Source organism: Rhincodon typus, chromosome 12 (assembly GCF_021869965.1).
Source record: "Rhincodon typus isolate 14 chromosome 12, sRhiTyp1.1, whole genome shotgun sequence".
Taxonomy (NCBI): domain Eukaryota; kingdom Metazoa; phylum Chordata; class Chondrichthyes; order Orectolobiformes; family Rhincodontidae; genus Rhincodon; species Rhincodon typus.
Genome location: NC_063343.1, coordinates 43,361,508 through 43,386,119, shown reverse-complemented (window position 1 = coordinate 43,386,119; position 24,612 = coordinate 43,361,508). Strand labels below are relative to the sequence as shown.

Sequence of the window (24,612 nt, the reverse complement as noted above, 5' to 3'; positions counted from 1 at the left end):
TCTGTTGTTTGATTTCAAGTACCTCTGAACATTGGAGCTGGCCTAAGAAAAATAGACAATCAGTGAAATTCACATCTGACCTTAGAGAATGGCTGGTTTTTTTTGTAAATCTACAATAGTGAGTAGAGTGGGTTCATTGTGATTATATGTTTTTATTGAGTTCTGTCTCTTGATTAAACTTTAAAAATATAAAACATAGGTACTAAGTAGACTGGAGCAGTGTTTTTAGATCAATAAGACTGTGCTATTTCCTGGGTCTGTAGATTGTTAAGGTGCAAAGATGGCCTTTAGCAGAGCGATGTGCTCTTCCGGTTGGATGTGGGAGATGAGGAAGAGTTTCCATGCTACTGAATGATTATGTCTGCAGGAAGTGTGCTTGATTGTCAATTCTACTGGATCGCATGGATCAGTTGGAGTGACAGTTAGAGGCAATGAAGAATTTGCAGAAGCTAGAGGGTGTGATGGATGCCAGTTGCAGGGAGGGACATAAACTGAAGATATAGTCAGGTAGATGCGTGACTTCCAGGAAAGAGAGGAGAGGGAGGCAGGTAGTGCAGGAGTCTCCTGTGGCTATCCCCATCTCAAACAAGTATGGTGTGTTGGAAAATGCAGGGGGTGATGAACTCCCAGGGGAATGTAGCACTGACAGCCAAGTGTCTGGTACCAAGACTGGATCAAATCTACCGAGGGGTAGGCCAGGTTCCAAGCAGTTGAATGTGATAGGAACTCTCCAGTCAGAGGCACAGATAGACATTTCTGCAGCCAACAGTGACATATCAGAATGATGTGTTGCCTCCCTGGAGCCAGGATCAAGGATATCTCGGAGAGGGTGTAGAATATTTTCAAAGGTGAGAGGGATGAGCCGGAGGCTGTTGTAAACATTGGAACTAATAGCATAGGAAGAGATAAGGATGAGATTCTGAGGACAGAATATAAGAAGATTGGCAGGAATTTAAGAAGTAGGTCCTTGAAGGGAGTAATATCTGGATTACTCCCAGTGCCACAAGCTAGTGAGGGTAGGAATAGGAGGATAGAGCAGATGAATGTGTGGCTGGGAAGCCGGTGCAGGGGAGAAGGATTCACATTTTTAGATCATTGGAATCTCTTCTGGGGTAGAAATGACCTGTATAAAAAGGATGGATTGCACCTGAATTGGAAGGAGACAAATATGCCAGCAGATAGTGAGGAAAGAGATCAGTCCAAGACTGATACAGTTGGGAAAGGAGCAAGTCCAACAGTCAGGGCAGGCAGGAACAAAACAGAGCTCAAAGTAGGACTGATAAATTAAGTTGAATTTATTTCAATGCAAGAGGCCTAACAGGCAAAGCAGATAAACTGAGGACATAGTTGGGAACATGGGACATAGCATCTCATAGCAATTGCAGAGACATAGCTGGATAGGATTGGCAGCTTAATGTTCCAGGGTAAAGAAGCTATAGGAAGGATATAAAGGGGGGCAAGAGAGGAGGGTGAGTGGCGTTTTGATTAGGGATAACATTACTGCTGTAAATAAGAAGGATATTGCTGGGAATATGTCTGCGGAAGTTATTTGGGTGGAACTGAGAAAGAAGCAAGGGTGATCAGCTTATTGGGATTGTAGTCTGCAGGAAACTGAGAAACAAATTTGCAAAGAGATCTGTTATCTGTGAGAATAATAGAGTGGTTATGGTACGGCATTTTAACTTTCCAAAAATCGACTGGGACTACCATAGTGTTAACAGCTTGGATGGACAGGAATTTGTTAAGTGTTTACAAGAAAATTTTCTGATTCTGTATGTGGACGTACCTACTAGGAGAAGGTGCAAGACTTGACCTACTCCTGGGAGATAAGGCAGGGCAAGTGACTGAGGTGTCAGTAGGGGAACACTTTGGTGCAAGTGAGCATAATTCTATTAGCTTTAAAATAGTGATGGAAAAGGATAGACCAGATCTAAAAGTTAAAGTTCTAAACTGAAGGAAGGCCAATTTTGACGGTATTAGACAAGAACTTTCAAAAGTTAATTGGGGGTGGATATTCGCAGGTAAAGGGATGGCTGGAAAATGGGAAGCTTTCAAAAATAAGATAACCAGAGTCCAGAGACAGTATATGCCTCTTAGGGTGAATGGCAAGGCTGGGAAGTGTAGGGAATGCTGCATGACTAAAGAAATTGAGGTTTTGATCAAGAAAACAAAGGAAGCTATGTCAGGTGTAGATAGCCGGGATCAAGTGAATCTCTAGAAGAGTGTAAAGGCAGTAGGAGTATACTTAAGTGGGAAATCAGGAGGGCAAAAAGGGGACATGAAATAGCTTTGGCAAAGAGGGTTAACAAGAATCCAAAGGGATTCTACAAATAAATTAAGGAAAAAAAGGTAACTAGGGAGAGAACAGGGCCCCTTAAAATTCAGCAAGGCCGCCTATGTGTGGAGTGGCAGGAGATGGGTGAGATACTAAACGAGCATTTTGCATCAATGTTTATTGTGGAGAAGGATATGGAAGATAGACAACATGGTGAAATAAATAGCAACATCTTGAAAAATATCCATATTACAGAGGAAGTGGTACTGGATATCTTAAAATGCATAAAGGTGGATAAATCCCCAGGATCTGATCAGGGGTACCCTAGAACTCTGTGGGAAGTGAGGGAAGACATTGCTGGGCACCTTGCAGAGATACTTGTCTCATCAATAGCCACAGGTGAGGTGCCAGAAGACTGGAGGTAGGCTAACTATTTAGGAAAGGTGGTGAGGAAAAGCCTGGGAACTATAGACCGGTGAGCCTGACATTGATGGTTGACAAATTGTTGGAGGGAATCCTGAGGGTCAGGACTTACATGTATTTGAAAAGGCAAGGACTGATTAGGGATAGTCAACATGGCTTTGTGCATGGGAAATTGTGTCTCACTAATTTGAGTGAGCTTTTGGAAGAAGTAACGAAGATGACTGATGAGTGCAGAGCGATGGATGTGATCTATAGGGACTTCAATAAGGTGTTCAACAAGGTGCCTCATGGTAGACTGGTTAGCAAAGTTAGATCACAGGGAATACAGGGAGAGGTTGCTATTTGTATACAGAACTGGCTCAAAGATAGAAGACAGAGCATGATGGTGGAGGGTTGCTTTTCAGACTGGAGGCCTGTGACCAGCAGTGCGCCACAAGGATTGGTGCTGGGTCCACTGCTTTTTGTCATTTATAAATATGATTTGGATGTGAACATTGGAAGTATGGTTAGTAAGTTTGCAGATGACACCAAAATTGGAGGTGAAGTGGACAGCAAAGGTTACCTCAGAGTACAACGGGATATTGATCAGATGGACTAATGGGCTGAGGAGTGGCAGATGGACTTTAATTTAGATAAATGTGAGGTGCTGCATTTTAGAAAGGCAAAGCAAGGCAGGACTACATTTTTATTAATTCCCACTTCCCAATAAATGGCAAGTAATCCTACACCACAGTGGAATATCAGTTTGTTCATTCATAATTGCAGGCTTGCTTTTGTCCAGACAGGCGGCAAGAACCACAAACTTCATGGACAATTGCAAGGGCTGAAACCCATCCAGTAAATTTTCCTCTGCCATGTGGGCCTGAGGAATGCTTGGCAGTGGCTTCTGGAAATGAAAGCAAGGCATCGGCACATTGATTGGTGACCACACAGCTGAGAGAGAATATTGCTCACAGTCACAACCCTCTGTTCCTTGATTGTAGAACGTGTCTCTAATGCAATCAACATGAAAGAATAGATTCTGCACTTTATCTTCATTGACTAACCAATTGCTAGTGACAATGCCTCAATCTTATTTTCTGGATAAAACTAAAACAGGTATCCTTATCCCAACAGCACCTTGTCAGGAATTCATGCCACGAAATGAAATCCAAATCAACTGATTCATATAATTCCTAATTAAGTGTAAGATTTCAAAATAAAAATCACGATGTGAGCACCCAGCATACGTCAAAACGATAACTTATTTTAGTGCGTAATGATGTGGTTGAAGATTTTTCTGAAAGGTCAATCATGATGTTCGTTAAAGGTGATGTGTTACAGTTAATTCACAGAGTCTGAGTTGCTGTGGCAACATGCACTTTTATATGCATGTTGCAATCTGGACCTATGGATATTGATGGTTGAAGCTCCGACATTCATTCCATCACACTGCTGACTTGGAATCTTTACCATCTGCCATTGGTATACATTGGAAGTTTTTGCAGATTGATACTTAACTTGTTTAGCTGCATTCTTGGCCAGCAAATCCTAGAGTGAGACTTTGTCAGTTAAGGAGTGGGTGTAAATGCAAGAGAAGATGTGAACTGAGAGGTAAGGAGGAGTGAGGGTGTGGAGGCACATGTTGAGTCAGTGTGCATTAGTAATGCAGCCAATGTGCTGACCCACAAAATACTGTGGAGTTTTAATGGTGGAAAGGTTGTTGAAAGGAAAAATCCAGGAAGTATGAGAGAGAGTGATGTGCTAGTCCTGTCTGCCTTCAACATATTTTCATGTCTTTCTGCATTAGACCAGTCCCAAGTGTGAGGGTGTCAGTGCTTGCTCTCTGCAAGTAATATGACTGACGACAGTATCCAGCTTTGCGAAGGATTTTATGATTCTATGACAGCCCTTGCATATCTTCAGAAAAAGCTGGTTGCATTTCTTCCACTTGCTGCCCTAGCCTGGTGCCCAGAGGAACAGTTGGCACGAAGGAGGTCCTATTGCTGCAGGCAAGAGACGCAGTTAAGTAATTTTGTGCAAATTACTTACTTTGCTATTAGACAATGTTCCTGGTAGTGACGAGGGTCCTTGTTAGTGTTACATAGTTCTACACTCAAATTACTCAAAAAGGATACAAATTATTTTGTCCCAGGAAACTTATATTGGAAAAAGGACCTTCATACAAGTAATGAATAACTTCAGTGCAACGCATATCAAGAAAGTTTAACAGCAAAGGGACTTTCAAGTTTGCAAAGAGAGAGGCAGGAACTTCCAACAGGTACAAAAATGGCTATGCATGATAGGTACTCCTGTTTCAATACATACAGTTCTCTTATTGTTATATTTTAAATATAACTCATTTAAAACAAAACACCACCACAAATATGTAAAAGACAGATGTGCCACCACAGTCCAACAATTTAATAAACAAATGACAAACTCCATTTTATCATAGCTTTTGACAACCATTTTGTGGTGATGAGCTGTAATGTAAACAAAATACAGTTTTGTAGCACCATGTGTTTTCACTGAGTTACTGGGTGCACATCAATGTACCACAACAGAGTTACAAAATGTACCTCTTATCTCTTTCAGTTGAGATTTAAAAATGTCCACACTGGCAAAATTGGACTCTGAGCAATACTTTTTGTATTTTTTCTGATGCAAATTAAAACCTACAAAATATATACTAAATTACAATGAATTCTAGTGACTTTCTGATAACAGTGCATAATCCGTTTTCAAGCCAAATCTCAGTGCCATTGTAAAATTAAGAAACAAATGCTAAGTAAAAGATTCCTTTGAATTGCCCGCCCTTTGCCATTTTAATAACTTCACTAAAAAAGTGGGGTGCATCACAATGTCAAGGAATTCTTCATGTGGAGTTGACATCTTTAATTACCGTCGAGCTTTGCCATCTCCTGGACATAAATCCCCATGCTTTCACCATCAAAAGGAACAAAGTGGACAGTTTTGATTGAGGATGACATTGTTGAAACAAAGTAGCTGGAAATGGCCTTCAGGATCAGCTGTGCTGCACTCTGCTTTGGAAACCCATTTCTGTAAGAAAATGAAAAATTGGTTAACACTGTACCATTTGGGTAAACACGTACGCATGGAATGTGGATCAATGTTCGAGACATTGAGCCCCTTCCTTGCACAAGACACAATTTACCTCATTCACAAAACCCACAGGAAGGAACCAACTATGATCAACCTCTATTTTAAAACTCTTAAGATTTTTCTGAGCAATCAGGCAAATTTCAAAGGTCTTAATTCAACATCACACTCCATACTAGTCACCTCACAAATGGCGCATGCAGATATACATAAATCATTGTGTGACGAAGAGTATTTGATACAAATATGGGCATACAGTCGGAAGAACAATAATAGGGCAGCACAGTGGCTCAGTGGTTAGCAGTGCTGCCTCACAGTGCCAGGGACCCGGGTTCGATTCTACCCTCGGGCGACTGTCTGTGTGGAGTTTGCACATTCTCTCCAGGTTTTCTCCGGGTGCTTCAGTTTCCTCCCACAGTCCAAAGATGTGCAGGTTAAGTGGATTGGCCATGCTAAATTGCCCATCGCGTTCAGGGATGTGTAGCTTAGGTGGGTTATAGGAAGATGGGTCTGGGTGGGATTCTCCGAGGGTTGGTGTGGGCTTGTTGGGCCAAAGGGCCTGTTTCCACACTGTAGAGATTGTATAATACCGAAGTTTTCTGAAGATAGAAAATTTGAAGTGAAGTGAACAGCAAGGCTGAACAGAGAGGGGGTAATGGACAGTTTAGTGGAGTGGGCAGTAAACTGCAGATGTGGTACAATTCAACACAGAGACAGTGAACTTTAGGAAAAAGACAAATACGGAAAGCATTCACCCTAAAAAGTAAGGAAAAGAGTGGGGGACCTGAAATCGATCTTCACCAAGAGCACAAAATGACTGTGTAATGTTATGAAAATGTACTATTCAAAATATTAATTTATAATGTCATCAGCTGGAGATATATCTGCACTTTTCGAAAGGCCAAATTTTCAAAGCAAAGGACACTAGCCGAGAGCAGTTAAATGTTGCATTTGTAAAAGGACATAAACTGCTGAACAGACAAAGAGAATGGGGAATGCAAAAGAGGTCACATGCCTCAGTTCATGCCTCAGTATTAAAAATGCTAAATTTTAATTAAAGTCAGAAAGGCTGCAAGGGTGACAATCCTCACTTTACTTGATACCCCTCCCATCAAAGTTGAGCTGCTTCTTGCTTTGAAGTCCCACCAGAAGACTTCACTGGCACAGACAGAGTTCACAAAAGGATAATCTTGAATCAATACCACCGTCTCCAAGGGAATATTAGAATTACTAGACATTACTACAAAATGGCTACTCCATTAAGAAACTCCAGTACCAGCAGCTACTGTGGAAAGATGACTTTCAGCTGTAAACAAGCTTCTGAATTATCTGCAAATAATTTTCTTTCTGACTGTATTTGTTGCTTGGCAAAGTTGTGAGATTGGATACTCTGCAGTTTCACAGTCGTTTGTTTTGTATGGTTATGGTGGAAGTGGAAGCTCTGTGCATGCTGTTTTTGTATCAGAGGACAGTTGGACATTTTTGCCCATTTTAAAACCTTTGTTAACATTTTCTGCATCTTTGCTTCAGTGCTTTTAGCAATGAAACCAACATTTTACTTGTTAGCTTAAAGAACCTGGCTGGCTTATTTCTTACATCAAGCAGTAAGCACAGATAAATATTTATTTATTGGACTGTCAATATCACCTCCAAAGAAAAGAACAAAGAAAATTACAGCACAGGAACAGGCCCCTCGGCCCACCAAGCCTGCGCCGATCCAGATCCTCTATCTAAACCTGTCGTCTATTTTCCAAGGATCTGTATCCCTCTGCTCCCTGCCCATTCATGTATCTGTCCAGATACATCTTAAATGATGCTATCGTGCCCGCCTCTACCACCTCTGCTGGCAATGGGTTCCAGGCACCCACCACTCTCTGCGTAAAGAACTTTCCACAGATATCTCCCTTAAACTTTTCCCCTCTCACCTTGAAATCGTTACCCCTAGTAATCGAGTCCCCCACTCTGGGGAAAAGCTTCTTGCTATCCACCCTGTCTATACCTCTCATGATTTTTAGACCTCAATCAGGTCCCCCCTCAACCTCCGTCTTTCTAATGTAAATAATCCTAATCTACTCAACCTCTCTTCATAGCTAGCACCCTCCATACCAGGTAAACCTCCTCTGCACCCTCTCCAAAGCATCAACATACTTTTGGTAATGTGGCGACTAGAACTGTACACAAATGTGGTCGAACCAAAGTCCTATACAACTGTAACATGACCTGCCAACTCTTGTACTCAATACCCCGTCCGATGAATGAAAGCATGCCGTATTCCTTCTTGACCACTCTATCCACCTGCGTTGCCACCTTCAGGGTACAATAGACCTGAACACCCAGATCTCTCTGTGCATCAATTTTCCCCAGGGCTTTTCCATTTGCTGTATAGTTCGCTCTTGAATTAGATCTTCCAAAATGCATCACCTCACATTTGCCTGGATTGAACTCCATCTGACATTTCTCCACCCAACTCTCCAATCTATCCATATTCTGCTGCATTCTCCGACAGTCCCCTTCACTATCTGCTACTCCACCAATCTTAGTGTCATCTGCAAACTTGCTAATCAGACCATCTATACCTTCCTCCAGATCATTTGTGGATATCACAAACAACAGTGGTCCCAACATGGATCCCTATGGAACACCACTGGTCACAGTTCTCCATTTTGAGAAAGTCCCTTCCACTACACTCTCTGTCTCCTGTTGCCCAGCCAGTTCTCTATCCATCTAGCGAGTACACCCTGGACCCCATGCGACTTCACTTTCTCCATCAGCTTACCATGGGGAACCTTATCAAAATCTCCCTTTTAAATTCATCTCTGTTGCTACCAATTGAACAGCAATGTTGCCTGTAACTTCTTTCTCATTCTGAGGACCTAAGACACCAGCAGCTTCTGTGAGCGGAAACCAATGCACTGGCATGCTGATCAGTGTGTGGAGAACCTCCCAGAGCTATGTGGCCAAGTAGCTTAGACAGAGTATCAGAGCTCAGATCAAGACAAAAAGAGGAGTTTGTTTGTATCTCCAAAGTTGGTCGTAAAAGTACTGAAATGACTGCTAATTTTTCATCATCTCCCTGTCACTTTTACTAGATTTTAAATTAATAATATTGGCAATATTTTCTAAGTGAATGGAAAATAAAACCTGAAGCAATAAAGAACAGGCTGCTGTAATTGTCACAGACCTGTTTCATGCTGCTGGCAGGGTTGAATTTCACCTCCAAGATAAGGAGCTGAGTGCAGAAAACGAGAGTTTTAAGGGTACAGATATGTAAATATTTTACAAAGATGGAGACAGTAGTAGAAAAGGCCATAAAAAATATGCAAGTGTGACCCTAGGTTTTATACATAGTGCTTCCAAATAGAAAGGAAGGAAGTGATATCTAATTTGTACAGTGTGCTTGGTTGAGTAGTTTCAAAGTATTGTGTAGGGTTCTGACCAAACCACAACACAAAGGAAGAAGACACAAGGACAAGGAAATGTGAGTACTTGAAAAATTGCCCCTTATTCTTCACAGTAGACATAGGTAAGGGAGATCCAATGCTCTGAAGACTATTAAAGAATCATGAAAAATATCTTTGTGAAAGAGGTGTAATGACAGAACTCACTCATGTTTCTGATGAGCATTAAAGATGAAAAGGACAGCGAGAAGGATTATTTAAACAAAGCGGGACATTTTACCAAGAAGGGTTTTCTAACACAGTCCCTCATCAGGTGGTGGTGGCGATTATGGATGGTAGTGAATCAGTCACCCACCTTGCATACTACCCAATAAAAAAGTGTATAAAATATTTACCTGGGATACAATGTTGACATGTGAATGTCATATATTTAATGCCTTCATCTGTTGAGAGTGTTTTCGTAGTACAAGAAATTTGCATAAACCATTCAGTCGACAGATATTTAGAACATAGAACATAGAACATTACAGCGCAGTACAGGCCCTTCGGCCCTCGATGTTGTGCCGACCTGTGAAACCAATCTGAAGCCCATCTAACCTAAGCTATTCCATTATCATCCATATGTTTATCCAATGACCATTTAAATGCCCTTAAAGTGGGCGAGTCTACTATTTTTGCAGGCGGGGCATTCCACGCCCTTACTACTCTCTGAGTAAAGAACCTACCTCTGACATCTGTCCTATATCTATCACCCCTCAATTTAAAGCTATGTCCCCTCGTGCTAGCCATCACCATCCGAGGAAAAAGGCTCCCACTGTCCACCCTATCTAATCCTCTGATCATCTTGTATGTCTCTATTAAGTCACCTCTTAACCTTCTTCTCTCTAACGAAAACAGCCTCAAGTCCCTCAGCCTTTCCTCATAAGACCTTCGCTCCATACCAGGCAACATCCTGGTAAATCTCCTCTGCACCCTTTCCAATGCTTCCACATCCTTCCTATAATGCGGGGACCAGAACTGTACACAATACTCCAAGTGCGGCCGCACCAGAGTTTTGTACAGCTGAAATTTGACTCAAATAAATGAGTTTACAATTGTGTTAGGAATGATAGAAAATGCAAATCCACACCGGTCCTATTATATTAATGACAAATAACTATAGATTTCAGCAGTATCTGAATTCTCATGATAAACACCGATATTAACAAAGCAATTATGTACGGTAAATCAATAGCATTTTAGCAACTTAAAATAACGCCTCTTTTTAAACAGTACACTTTTGTAGGATGAAGTAATATTCCATACCTGCCACTACCAATTGAAGGGAAGGCAATGGATTTCAGCTTCTTCTTATCTGCCAGTGTCAAACAGTTCTTCAGTATTTTCTCTGTTAGCTCCTCACACTTGTCTGAACCCCAACCAGGACTATTGTAGTGGATAACAAACTTGGCTGGCAGTCCATGGCCTGAACTTAGCACAGCTAATAAACAAGACAATAGAATATATTTAATCAGAGATGGTGTGCTTTGAATCAAATCAGCACATCCTCTTTCTCAATCTGACCTGCCCTGGCATTAAGATCAAGGAAAGAAAAGTTGTACAGACTAAACCAAGTGTACAGACACAGATCAGTGATCATCAAGTACCAGAAGATCTCTAATACGATTCCTACATGCTCTGAGGTGACTGGTTTCTGTCAGGCAACAGTTATGACACATCCAATAGCTTCAGTGCCTTCAGAGGAGGCATAACAATTTGGAGAAGCTTGAAAACCCTTACCACTTTCATGTAACCATGCCAGAAAACAGGGTGAGTAAGGGTAGGACTTGGCTCAGCCAGTTGGCAAAACATTTGTCAAGTTCACCATCTCAGCTTGCATATGATGAAAAGTCACTTAGATAGTGTCCCTTTACAATGCTGACAGTGTTGTACTCCTGCCTGAATCAGTAGCATGAAGAAAGCAGAAATAGGAGCGATCCCTCCCACCAAAATGTGGTTCATAAATGCAAAGTAAATGGAAATAAAGTACATGAATATTGAATTTTTAAACTAAAGGAGAAACAAAGCACAACATGATGTAAATTATTCAATGCCAATCCATTAAATCCTGGTAAACGCTGGCTGATTGAAAAGAAAATTAATGTTTTTGTAACCAAATGGTAAAAACTGCAGCACCTATGTGTGATATCCTAGCAAAGCAGACTATGAATTCATCACTGTGATCCCAACAATGCTGAGATCTCAATCCCAACATCTCCTTGCAGTGGTAATGCCAAGGAAGGGCAGAAAATTGGATATGTTATCATGGGCTACTCCTGCATGTTCCCAGCAGTTAGCTCAGACATGCATGGCTCCATACAAACTCAGAAACGTACAGTTTGGTTTTTTTGAGTCTGTTAAATCCTATTCCCTTATCATAGCCCACAAAAAAAAGTGCTGCCATCAGTCACAGATCACTCAAGGTTACATTTTGCCTTCAGAATCTTCGTGGTCTCAATAGCTCATATCTAATTCTGAATAACACCAATAGTACCAGTTTGATTCCTGTTTCAGTTAAGGGAGACTTGGAACCTGCCCCCTTGCCCTGTCCCTGACAGAACAAAACAATAGCAAACCACAACTCACAGACAGTGCCAAGTGGTCAGCTTAAGACAATGAACCAAAGACCTGCATTTGAGCACAGCAAACAAACTACACCACAATGGTGCATTTCTTATCGATTATGAAATTTGATTCAATGCATTCTTTTACAATATAAAGAAGTGCACTTGCTCCATAAAGAGTATCAAGAGAATATACCTCCTGCTGTATCCAAGGGACCATTCTTCTTGCGCAGCTCATTTACAGCCTCTGTAAACTCCTTGCCACCCTCTTCTCCAAAGCACTTCCTAAAAGTGGAAACTAGAATTTACAATTGTAGTATTAGAATTCAAACAGAACAAAATAGACTGTATGGTTGTGCACTGTAAGTGTTTTATTGTTTTGAAAACAAAAGCATGCACTGGAATTTGTCAGTCCAGTTAAGGGTATGTCACAAGGATTTACTTTAGACAGATTTATCAGGTAGTAATCCATTAACACATTCTATCGGACGTTGAGGGAAATCAATCTCCTAAGTAGAGTGGGTAGTGGATAATACAAAATAAATATTCAAGTTAATGCATCACATCACATCTTTGCACATCCGTAGGAAAAAATATGCCAGTATACCATTTAGAAAATCTGAAGAGAGGGAAAAAACTCACTCTTTGGTGATTTACCATCTAAACAGCATGAAATCATTCATTTGGAATCCTCACTTCTGAGCATTCTCAAGCTTAGCCCACAATAGCATCTTGTACATTTGTGCTCCTTTACATAGGATTTTAATTCATGTCAAGTTGCAATTCATCAGTCACTCCCCATTTGTATAGATAACTATCCCTAAGCAAATAGTTTTGTTGCAGTTAGAACTGAACTGAAAATAACTTGAAATTTCAGGAAGATATTGAAATATTCCAAGTAAAAACTCGCTAACTCATGCAGCAAAAGGATAGTTCATTGCAATCTGCAGATTTTACTTAATTTTTTATTTTTAGGTAAAAGTTGTTTCTACTAGGCAGAACTGCAGAACATACACGCTACATTAAGGCTGTGCTTCTCCTTCAAAAGGGTCAATCTTCAAAGGTTCATGTTGAGTAATACTGCATGAGCAGACAAGTCAAATCCACACTGCTGTCCACAATGTTGTCCATGTATATCAGCTCATTATACTGTGTGAGCTCATGAAGAAGGTCACAGCCATCATCCTCCTTATGTGTAGGAAATTATAGGGCTTACCTGTTCTTATGTTTTAGAGGAAAACCACTTCCACACATATCTCGAAGAGTCTCTTGTACTCAACAATAAATAGCTCATTGTGTGTTAGCGACTTGTCACAGATTATATTCATGTCATTGATATTGTTACAAAGACTTCAAACAGTACCAGATGTTAGGTTTTACTCCTTCGGGATGCTGATCTGTTCTATCAACAAACCCACATGACACCATTACAGCAGACAGTATTTTTGGCACTCTTCAGTATTAACCCTTTAAGAATTATATATAAACTTATACACAACACCTACTCGAAGCTATTAATGTCATATAATTGAATATGGATTTACATTTACCACATTTCCATTGTCTTCCTGCTCCAGTCTCTGCCTTTACAGATTCAGGCAATCTGGAAAGTATTCACTTTGAACTTGGAAGTCTAATAGTTTTCTGGGTGGAAGACCATTGTCTTTGATTCCATTCCTGATAGTCGGAGGTCTACAGGTCTGTTTAAACTGAAGAGCCTTTAATCTCTTGCATTTCCTTTGCAGAGGATAACTTTCCTCTTGAAACGGGCAAGTTCTTTGCTGTGGTACCTTGAAAAGTTGGACATTCATTGACATTTTTCAGTCATGGTTTTCCAGTTCTAATTAGAAGCGTCTCTTGTCATGAAGAAATAGCTTTCTGCATGTCAGCAATGAGTTACGGGTTATATTCATATGATGGACGGTGTGACAGAGATTGGATGTTAAGTCTCAGTCCTTGAAGATCCTCGGTTGTTTAGCACGTAAGTCCAAATGACATTGTCATAACGGGTTGTATTGTTAGCACTCTTCAGTATTAACCCTTGCAAATCCATATGTAGCAAGTAATTTTTAAACTTACTATTGGAGGGTAAAACAGCCATTCTGGATCAGGTGACCATTATAGAAAGTGAACTGTTTTCATTTTCATCAAGAAGAAAACAGAGTTACTTCTGTAACAGACATCACCCTTCAAAATATTTTTTTCTCTCTCCAGCTCAGGTTGGAAATTACCTCCCATACCTCTTACAGCACAAATTTTACCGCCTTTTACCAAATAAAATTCTAGAAGTTAGTGCAAAGAAGGCAAGTCCATATTAAGAAGCCTCCTGTACTGCAGTGTAAATACATGCATTGCATATATATAAAAAAGAGAGAAGCCAAAGTAAATACAAGCTGCTGAGAAATCAGGCTGGGAAATAGTAGGGAACCAGGAAATGGCAGAAGACTTGAATTAATACTTTACATCTATCTTCAAAGTAGTAGCATTCCAAAATGACTAAATAATCAAGGGATAAAAGGAATATTTGAAATAAGTACAATAACTATCATTGGAGAATAAGTGCCAGAGAAAATATTAGGGCTATAGACAGATAGGTCCTCTAGACCCCACAGGGTGCACCCTCGGATATTAATGGGAGTAGCTACAGAGATGGTGGATGCACTCGCAGTAATCTTCCAGGAATTCTTCGACACTCCTTCCTTGGGAAGGTAACAATTAAACTCGATAAAGGGGAGTCATGTTCAGAAGTCATGTTGAGTTTGTACATGACATTGGTGAGGCCTCTTCTGGAATACTGTGTCCAGTTCTCATCTCCCTGTTATAGGGAGGATATTATTAAACTAGAGATGGTCCAGAAGAGATTCACCACCATGTTGCCGGGTATGGAAGGTTTGAGTTATAAAGAAAGGCTGGATAGCCGGGACTTTTTCAGTGGAGCATAGGAGGTTGAGAGGTGGCCTTATAGAAGTTTATAAAATAACGAGGGGTATAGATAGAGTTAATGGTAGTTGTCTTTTTTCTGAGGATGGGGATTTCAAGACTAGGGGGCAAATTTTTAAGGTGACAGGAGAGAGATTTTAAAAAAGACATGGGGCAATTTTTTTACACAGAGCATGATTCGTGTGTGGAATGAACTTTCTGAGGAAGTGGTGGATGTGGATACAATTGCAACATTTAAAAGTTATTTGGATAAGTACATGAATATGGAGGGTTTGGAGGAAGATGGGCCAGGAGCAAACAGGTGGGACAGGTTTAGTTTGGGATTATGTTCAGCATGGACTGTTTGGAATGAAGGGTCTGTTTTTGTGCTGTATGACTCTTTGACCAGTGGATGTAATATATTTGGATTTTCAGAAGGTTTTTTGATAAGAGACCATGGCATTGCAGGTAGTTAATAACATGGGTAGAAGATTAGCTAACTCACAGAAGACAGAGAGTTAAGATAAGGAGGGCATTTTCAGAATGGAAACTAGTAACCAATGGTCTGCCACAAGGATCAGTGCTGAGGCCGCAGTTATTTACAAAACATATTAATGAAGTGTATCCTGGAAGTGAACGCACTATCGCCAAGTTTGTAGATGACACAAAAATTGGTGGGGAAGCAAGTGGTGAGCATGACACAAAGTGTCTTCAGAGGGGCATAGATTAAGTAATTGGGCAAAAATTTGGCAAATAGAATATGATATGAAAAATGCGAAGTTATGCACTTTGGTGGGAAGAACATAGAAGCCGAAAATTAATTAAATGAAGTAAGACTGCAGAACAGGCAGATTTTGGAGTCCTCTGCATGAATCACAAAAAGCTACTATTCAAGTTCAGCAGCTATGAGGAAACACAAATGGAATGTAGGCCTTTATTTCATAGGGAATGCAATATAAAAGTAGGAAGGTTTTGCTTTTAGAAATGATATTTTAGGACAAAATTAAGATTCAAGTGGATAAATGTGGGTTAGTTAAGGCAGAGCAGCATGGAACTGTTCAGAGAAAATCAAATTTAACAAACGTTCTTGATGTTCTTGATAAGGTAATAGAGGGTTGATGAGAGTTTTTTAAATTCTTTAATAGGATGTGAGTATCTCTGGAAAAAAAAGCACTTATTACTTATCCTTAATTGCCCTTTAAAAGTGGTGGTGAGCCATCTCTTGACTGTTGCAATCTTTCTGGTGCAGGAGCACCAAGTGTTGACAGAAAGGGATGTCCAAAATTTTGACCTGATGACTGTCAAGAAACAATGATAGTTCCAACTCAGGATGGCATGTGGCATGGAGGGCAACTTCCAAGTGCAGGTGTTCCCATGCATCTGCTTCCTTTGTCCTTATAGGTAGAGGCCACTGGTTTGGAAGGTGTTGTTAAAGAGGCCTTGCTGAGTTATCACAGTCTAGCTTGTGTATTGTACACTGTATGTCAATAGTGGAGCGAATTAATGTTCAAGGCAGTGGATAGGGTGCTGATCATTCATGCAAGTTGAGAATGTTCCATCACTTGCATTTTGTTGATGCATTCGGAAGTCTGGAGGCGAGTTTCTTCTCCCAGAAATCATAGCCTCCGATCTTCTCTTAAAGCCAGAGTATTTGTATGGCTGGTCAGTTAAGTTTCTGATCAAACTCCTAGAATGTTGCTAATGGGCCCAGTGTACAGTACAACCATGCTAATTCAAATATCCTTTGTTTAGCAGTGAGGTAAACAAAGAGGAATCCTCTCCCTGAGATATCAAACTCAGAAAACTGTGAGGAACGTAAGGGGTTGAGAAAATGTCAGAATCATAATAATCAACTTTAACATGCCAAGGCAATTGAGGCTTAGTGTAATGTAAGCATATAACTTCTGTTCAAATCCTATCTGTTCCATTATAAAAAAAATCTCAATACTGGTTGTATATTGCATAAGTAGCAGCCAAAACAAATTTAAAGCTGCTGCTTTCTAACATGCTGGTACAAAACTTTTAAAACTTAGACAAAGAAAAAGAAAATTCATCAAATTTGAAATTTTTTTTTTCTTTTTGCAACTATGATCCCTCTCCACTAAATGGAAAATATTAGTGATGATTACACAGACTGATTCTTATTTGTGTCACACACACTGAGTTGCAATATGATCAGTGAAGAGGTTGCTATCTTCAGGATGATGCAACATCAATAGCAGTTTCAGGACTTTTCAGTGACTTTTAACAAGGAACCTACTTGTTATTGTAAGTTACATGTGCAGCCACAAGCTGATGGCCATCTCTGAGCACCTCTAATTGTTGAGTCAAGAAGCAAAGAAGTGTTATCTTCCATTAAGATGAAGTACATGAAAAATTCAGAGCAGTTGAAACACTGAAAAAGCTTCAAGTTTCAATAGCAAAAATGAAACTGAGCATATCTTCCCAGGGAAAGAATCAAATAGTTTCCAAAGATGCATTATCATGAGCCCCCATCAGATTTTAGGAACAAGTTTGAGGTGCTCAGAGGTTCTGTATTACTTGCTTGTCTGTAAGAAGCAGAGAAAGCAAATTACAAACACAGTTTTGCAGCGTGACCATATTTAATGAGTATATTTGTCAGATGAAATAGGAACTTCCCTTTAATAAGTTTTATCACGAAGTGACATTCCCTTCTTTGAACAGGACCTTTTGTTTAAAATTGTGCTTTTGCGATGTTAACAAGAGTATTAGTATCAATCCCTGACAGTGTTTTCCTGCAAATTCTTTCAAAGCTTTGCTCTTCAAAACTGTCTTCTAAAAGTAACAAATGAATCCCCAGTTCTTTGCAGATTAAAAAAATGAATTGATGATTTTGCAACGAGGTTAGGAATACTTCCAGTGGAACCTTCACTGTGCAGGCCTTTAAAAATGTGGTTAAGATAATTAAGTCCCAACTTGCTCTTCTAAGGAGGCAGCATTCTCAATCATTCCCACAATGCTTTATAAGGTAAATGTTCAATCTTTTTCTTTGTAGATCTGGTGAAATTCTAACTGGACACCAGATAGAGGCTTATCCACTGAAGGGAGGTAAATAATACATTACAGAATTTCCTTGCAGCCACTTCAAGGATAGGACTGCAAATAAGTCACCTGAGTATTTGCTCTCTCTCTCTATAAATTTCAAACAAGATTTTCAAAGCAGAACATCTCTCTAAGGTGGAAGAACAGTACCTGAAAAGGCAGCATTCAACATTTTTCATCATGATGTGTTGAGAAGTAGAAGAAATAAACTAATGTCATATCTGTTTTAAAGTAGAAGATATATTATCTATTTATGGAAAAATTCCAAGAGACTAATAATTTCTGGTCCTTTGATGGTTGCATAGACCATCTCTATCTTAATCTCCACAGTGCCCTTCTTTATCGGTTCTCATCGACTGTCAGCAATCCCTTGTGATGGTGTTAATTCAGAAGTGAAAATCAGCGTTTGCTATGGATTCGGAGATAGATCACAAACTCTATCTCAGTCTTGCAGTTTCTCTCACAGTGAGGACATTGGGTGTCAGCTGTTAGAGGTGGTGGTAGATTGTTTGCTCAAAGAGCTGCCCTGTCTTTCTCTCACACTTACCATTCTCTCTCAGCAGCTGCTCTTGTTAATTGGAAAGTCTGGACACCAATTGCATCCATGGGTGGTAATCTTGGTTGCGACTAGACATCTATTTCCTGTGTGTTGACGTTAGTAAAGTGAACCATAATAGAGGCTTTAAGATTGCCTTTGAAAGATTTCCTCTGCCCTCTATATGAGCTGGCACTCATTCTGTGTAAAGCACCATTTAATTGGTGTAATTGTGACCCTACTCAACTAGCGTGAGGTTCTCATGGCCTATGCTTGGCATGTGGGTCTTTAAGAGAAATCATGTTTGTTAGTTTGTTCTTCCACTTGATTAACAAGATCTTTTTAAGAAAACATTGATGTCTTTGTTCTTGGATTTTGATGTGGTGTCTAAACTTTTTTCAAGCTTTAGCACAACTGCAAAATATAGGGAGAACCACTGCCTGATAGACCTTGAGTTTACCATTGGGTATAATAACATGATTCTTGAAAACTTGAGTATAATTTACCCTCCACTGAGCTATTCAGTGGAATACCTCTTCATCAAAGTCAGCTTTTTGGGATAGATTGTTTTCAAAATTTAGGAACTGAGGAACATTTTGCAACATTCACATTACAGTTGAAGGCACTGAATTAGATTTATTTGAATGTGGATTGGTATCTCCATGCTCATAATTAGCCCCTTGCTGTTTCAGTTCTTCAGAGTAAGCACTGACCGATGTGTTCTCAGTATAATGCAGTTCTGTTAGAGAAACAGTTGTCATCTCGGTTTTTGACTTCGGCCAGTTGATGTTGAAGTGTTTACCATTAGTGCAATGTTACTGCTACACCTGGTGGTGCCTATCAATATAAAGTTTCAGTGTTCCTGTAAGAAATATCAAGAACAATATTGATGCATTGGTGTAATCCTACTTGATGCCTGCTTTAAGAGAGGATTTTGTTTTTATCAATCAACAACACCAAGTCAAAATCCTGAAGATCTCTTCCAAAGACCTTTGTAGGAAGTTACTAAAAATATTGCAATGATTCAAGAAGGCCCAGTACCATCATTTCACAGTGCTTGTCTTGCTGGGATCAGCCACATTTCTTTTTAAAGTTCTGATGAGTCCATACAGCACAAGGCTTTTATTCCAAAGCTGACAGTTTTGCACTTTCACCCAGAAAGGTCATCTGTTGTACAAGATGGAAAAGCCACACGGTTGGAGAAAACATGCTCCTCTGAATTTGTGGTGGAAGTACATTGTTTGAGAAGAATGTCTATTTAACCCGTGTTACATCTGACCTAGTAGCAATGATACTGGAATGTGTGCAAAAAGTGGAACTGTTCCTTTTCCAGAACTGACAAACATAAAACTTAAATATGTCTATCCAGAGGGAGTAAATTTCAAATGAGGTTAGAATTTGTTTCTATGGTCACTGTGCACCACCATTAGCTACACTGCCTGTGACAAACCACGTCCACTCAGTGCAATGACGGTAAAGATGCTATTTGTGCTCCTTCTGAGGCCTAAATCCTCAGTGGAAACAATATCAAATAGTATCTTTATCAGTGCATTATTTAAGAATTAAAGTTAGTTTGTGATTCAGTTGGCATCTCACTTCATCCTTCCAGCGACAATGTAGACCAAGACACTCAAGGTCTGCTCCTAATAAGGTTAGTCTGATTTAAATGAGATATTCCAATACCAAAATAAAGCAAACTAATTATATACTTACAATTGCAAAGAAATTAATTAGCCTGAAATTCTAGATAGTGCATTCAGGCTAAGACTCAATAGCATTGGAGGTGCACAAACATATTTCATGTTGGCTTTTCGAGCCAGCAGAAAGGGCAGACTTTCATTCCATTGTCTTAAGCTGTACTGAAATCTCTGAGGTATAGAAGATGCCCACCACCTATTAACACCCTGATCACCAGCGAAGGAAGAACTTACTCTTTAAAAAGAAAAGTTTTCAAATGCATCAGATGTTTCAATTAGCTAAACTCAACATGTTGCTGGAAGAATGAAGTACTAATCTAAGTAGTAGAGCAGAATTTGCCACTGATTGACATGCATTTTTCAGTACCTACTTCCCCACCAGTGTAGAGGTCGGAGTTCGTAGGGTGAACGATAACATCACTGTCAATTGCTGCAATGTCAGCCTGTACAACTTGTAACTATAACAGGCAAACAAACATACAGAACATCAACCATGATGGAAAGAAAACGATCAGACCGGAACATTTGCATATCTTTTAGAGGGGACCCCTGCAAAGAACAACTACAATTTAAATCCATATGGAGCAGGCAATTCAGAGGCCTTTCAACACTGAAAGCTTAACTTGATGATCAATTGAATTGACCTTGAAACTGAATCGGATCCATCACAGTCTCAAGATCTGGATCTGCTTTCCTTACTCCAAATCATCAAAAAAAATCATCAGTTTTACCTTGAACTTTAAAAATCATTTTTCAAAAGATCCTGACACCCCAGATCAAGCAAAGTTATTAATACCTTTGTTTTAATCTCTTATTCCAATCAAATAAGGGAGGCAAACATATAGCACTTGATATTTAGGGCAATGATCAAACGTAAAGGAGGTTTGCAAAATCATCATTGAAAATGGTGTGGCTTGTTGTGTTACTTTTTGATCTGAGCTGTATGCATTTTGAAATTTATTTTAAGTGAACAGGCCTTCCTGAAAAAAAGAGTTCTGCAAAATCTTTACATTTATTTCTCTATGACAAAAAAAGAATAGAGACCGCTCAAATTCATATTGGAACTCATCGTTAGAGCAATAACAATGATGAACAACATGATGGTAGAGAAGGCTAGGGCTATTCTGGGTTGCCAAAGCAAAACAATTAGCTGAACAAATTTCAGTGAAACATTTTGATATTTTCGGGCAGCAATCTTTATAAGGAACATTTTTACTGATTCATTGTTAAAAAATACTTATTCATGATGTTTTTAAATACTTTGCTTGCACAATTAGAAGGATCTTTTAAAGCATGGCGAAGTCCACTCACAAGAACAGGTAACGGTGAACTGGGGCGAATTATGGAAAAGTACTCACTGTCGACATCCAGAAATCCCCAGTGAGGAATAAACAATCCTTATTGTCACATTTAGCCTGAATCAGTTATGCAGTTCAAATTCCATAATGCTTTCAGTCAAAGTCTCATTTTATTTACCGAGGTCATCTTTAAGCTCAATGTCAGTACTGGTAGGATTGATAATGGCCTCCACTTTGAAGCTGGCTGTGTTACTGAGTTCACTGTGAATGAGGTGTAACTGCAAAGAAAAGCATTGATACAAAAGTAACAGGGTAGAAGGGAAAAACAAAAGGGAAAAATAAATCACAGCAGCAGAGGATAAAGGACAGCAAGCTCTGTGGAAACATTTGCTCTGAAACAAAAAGTCTTTTTATTTTAATTTTTCTTCAATTTTCTCCCCTATCCTCCATTCCTAAGGACATTCATTCCTGCACTGTGGTACAATTTAACACATAGTAGTGGCTGTCCTTCGTTGGTTTTGAACCTGGGATCTCTCGCCTGTCTGTTACAGGGGAAATTTATATCCTAATTCAGAGATTTCATTCTGTACTTTTTAGTCATATGCAGCCTTGATAGTTATGTTTCTTACGAATTTTAGTTATTTTAGTAATTTTAGTCATTTTAGTTAAATTCTGTTATGCTGTTACAAATATATGATTTAAGTTTCTTTTTTTAAGCAGCAAACCTGGTTTCAATAGAGCAGCCCTTGGGAAAAGGAGGTTTTTCTGAAAGTATGACAAGATGGCACAATATGCAACATGTTCAATTCTTGCCTCTTACGCAGGGGCAGAATGTAACTTCAATACTCCTGCCCTGAATTCCTGATCTCTGTAGCAATGCTGTGCTAAAACACCCAAGGATACATCGTTACTTAATGCTGGATTAATGACGTTTGATGGAACAATTTGCATCCTATTCTGACCATTAGTTGTCACCTCTCCCACAATTCTCCACCTCAATCCATCCTAGCTTTCAGTGCTTTGATCACTCTCATAAGATTTGTTTCAATGATTAACCGCTGGTCCTGCCCTCATTAGGAGGGTAAGGAAAAGCCAACGAGAGGGGAAATACTAGATTCCATTGCCCTATAAAAACTATTGTAATCAAGTCGAAAATTTGTTTAAGGAGACAGGACAGGGTGACAGACATGTGGCAAGCAGTCAAAACAGTAATACACAGGTTACTTAAGAGGCAAGGAGAGTGAATGGACATAAAATCAATTGTGGGGAGCCAAGTGTGTGAGAAGGAAACTGCAGAACAGGGAGAAAAGCAATAGAGTCGAACAGAGTAGACAAACAATAGCAACAAGGAGCTAAGGACTAGGCATAGGGAATTAACTGGAGGCAGGATTAGATAATAAATATAAATCATGTGTGAACATGACCTAAATTGTGAACTCTCTAGAAACAATTGTCTTGTAATATTTATATTATATTGATGCAGTCATATTCACATAGATAAAGGAAGAGCTAAACATAAAAGCTGGGTGAGAAATGGAATCTACAGAACAGACCATTGGAGCAGTTCTGGCTCTAGTATATTTATGGAGGACACTCTAACATTTCCCACCTAGCACCCAAGGTAAATTTAACTTCTGAAGACAGAAAGACGGTATGAAAGAAAAATTGTGCTTCTCAGCTTTAGTGCAGAGCAACACTTTGTGAGGACCAGGAATAGGTTTCAAACATTTGAAATGTAAGGCCTGAGAGAAAAGAAGGCCTCTTCAAAAAGAGATTTAAAAGGAAACAGAATGCTGCTTCCTAATTGCATACACATTGGAAAATCTAGTGTTTTCCACTTGTAACCCAATTGACTTATCATATTGAATAGGATACCATCAACTATGTAATCAAAAACGGACGGAAAACCCAACAAGGCTAGTGTGCAGTAGCTGTACAAACATCAAATCTCATTAATTCATTCAAGTCCTGGGTTCAAACCCCACCTGCCCTAGAGGTGAACAGGTCAATTAGAAAATATCTAATAACCTTTTAAAAGTCCCAGAGTTATTGTTACTTCAGTCTACATTTGGAACAATTATTACAATCAAAATGTATTAATTATCTTCAGTGAAAAATGTTGAAATATTTTGCTTTCGTTGTTGAAAAGTAATCCACCCAAACATTCTTTTATTTTCTGTTAAACTGCATGGAAAGAAGGGTTTTATTTTTTTCAAATGATGAATGCAATCACCTGAAGAAAACTTGAGAGTCTAACAAAATTGAATTCATTACTTGATCTTTGCTTTAGAAATAGTACAGAAAGGAGAATTAGTAATTTCTTTAAAATGTCAAGGGAATCTGGAATGATAGTTAAAAATATTGGAAAAGGAATTCTAATTGTTTTCATCAATTGCAAAAGGATCAGCAGTAATTTTCTTGGATAAGAAGAAATACGCTCCATGGGATCTGGTAACCCTTCACCTGGAGACAGTACCAACGTGAAGGAAGTTAAGAGCTACACAGTGTAGGGGATTGTAAAGCAGTTGCAGCAGGGGAGAAAAAAGGAAAGGCATATTTACCAGGTACTGTAAATATAGAACAGTTTAAAAGGCTCAAAAGCTAAAGTACAGATTGTAAATTGGACAATTCTAGTGCTATGCTTGTTTTGGTAGAACTGACCAGAAAATTGAATAAGGTTTATTAAAGGAGTCAGCTAAAGAAGCATTTGGGGAATCTATGCCATTAAAACTATCATGAACCTCACTAAGAGGGGTATGCTGACGTGTCATTCAGTGATGACTGTCTCTGGGAGATTCAGAAGACATGCAGTCATTGCTATGGGACATTGTCATAGTCCTAGAGGTCCACAATACAGAAAAATGGACCTTTGGTCCATCCAGTCTGTGCCAGTCAAAAACAACCACCTATTCTAATCCCATTTTCCAGCACTAGGACCACAGACTTGTATGCCTTTGCATTTTGAATCCACATCCAAATTCTTCTTAAATGTTATGAGGGCTAATGCCTCTAATATCTTACAGGCAGTGGATTCCAGATTCCCGCCATCGTCTGGGTGAAAAAAAAAAACTTTTCTTCACATCCCCTCTAAGCCTTTTGCCCCTTAATTGTATGCCCCTTGTCATTGATTCCATAACCAAGGGGAAATGTTTCATCCTGTCTACCTGATCGATTCTCCTCAATTTCATATGTCTCAATCATGTCTCTCCTTATTCTACCCTGTTCCAAGCAAAACAAATCCAGTGTGTCAAATCTCTGTTCATAACTAAAATTCTACAGCACAAACAATATCCAGATAA

General features: G+C 39.4%; 1 pseudogene; it reads right to left on the bottom strand.

The window, feature by feature from the left end:
* Nucleotides 1-5,321: 5,321 nt before the first annotated feature.
* On the bottom strand, nt 5,322-24,361 carry LOC125484581 (annotated as a pseudogene).
* Between the last annotated feature and the right edge of the window lie 251 nt (nt 24,362-24,612).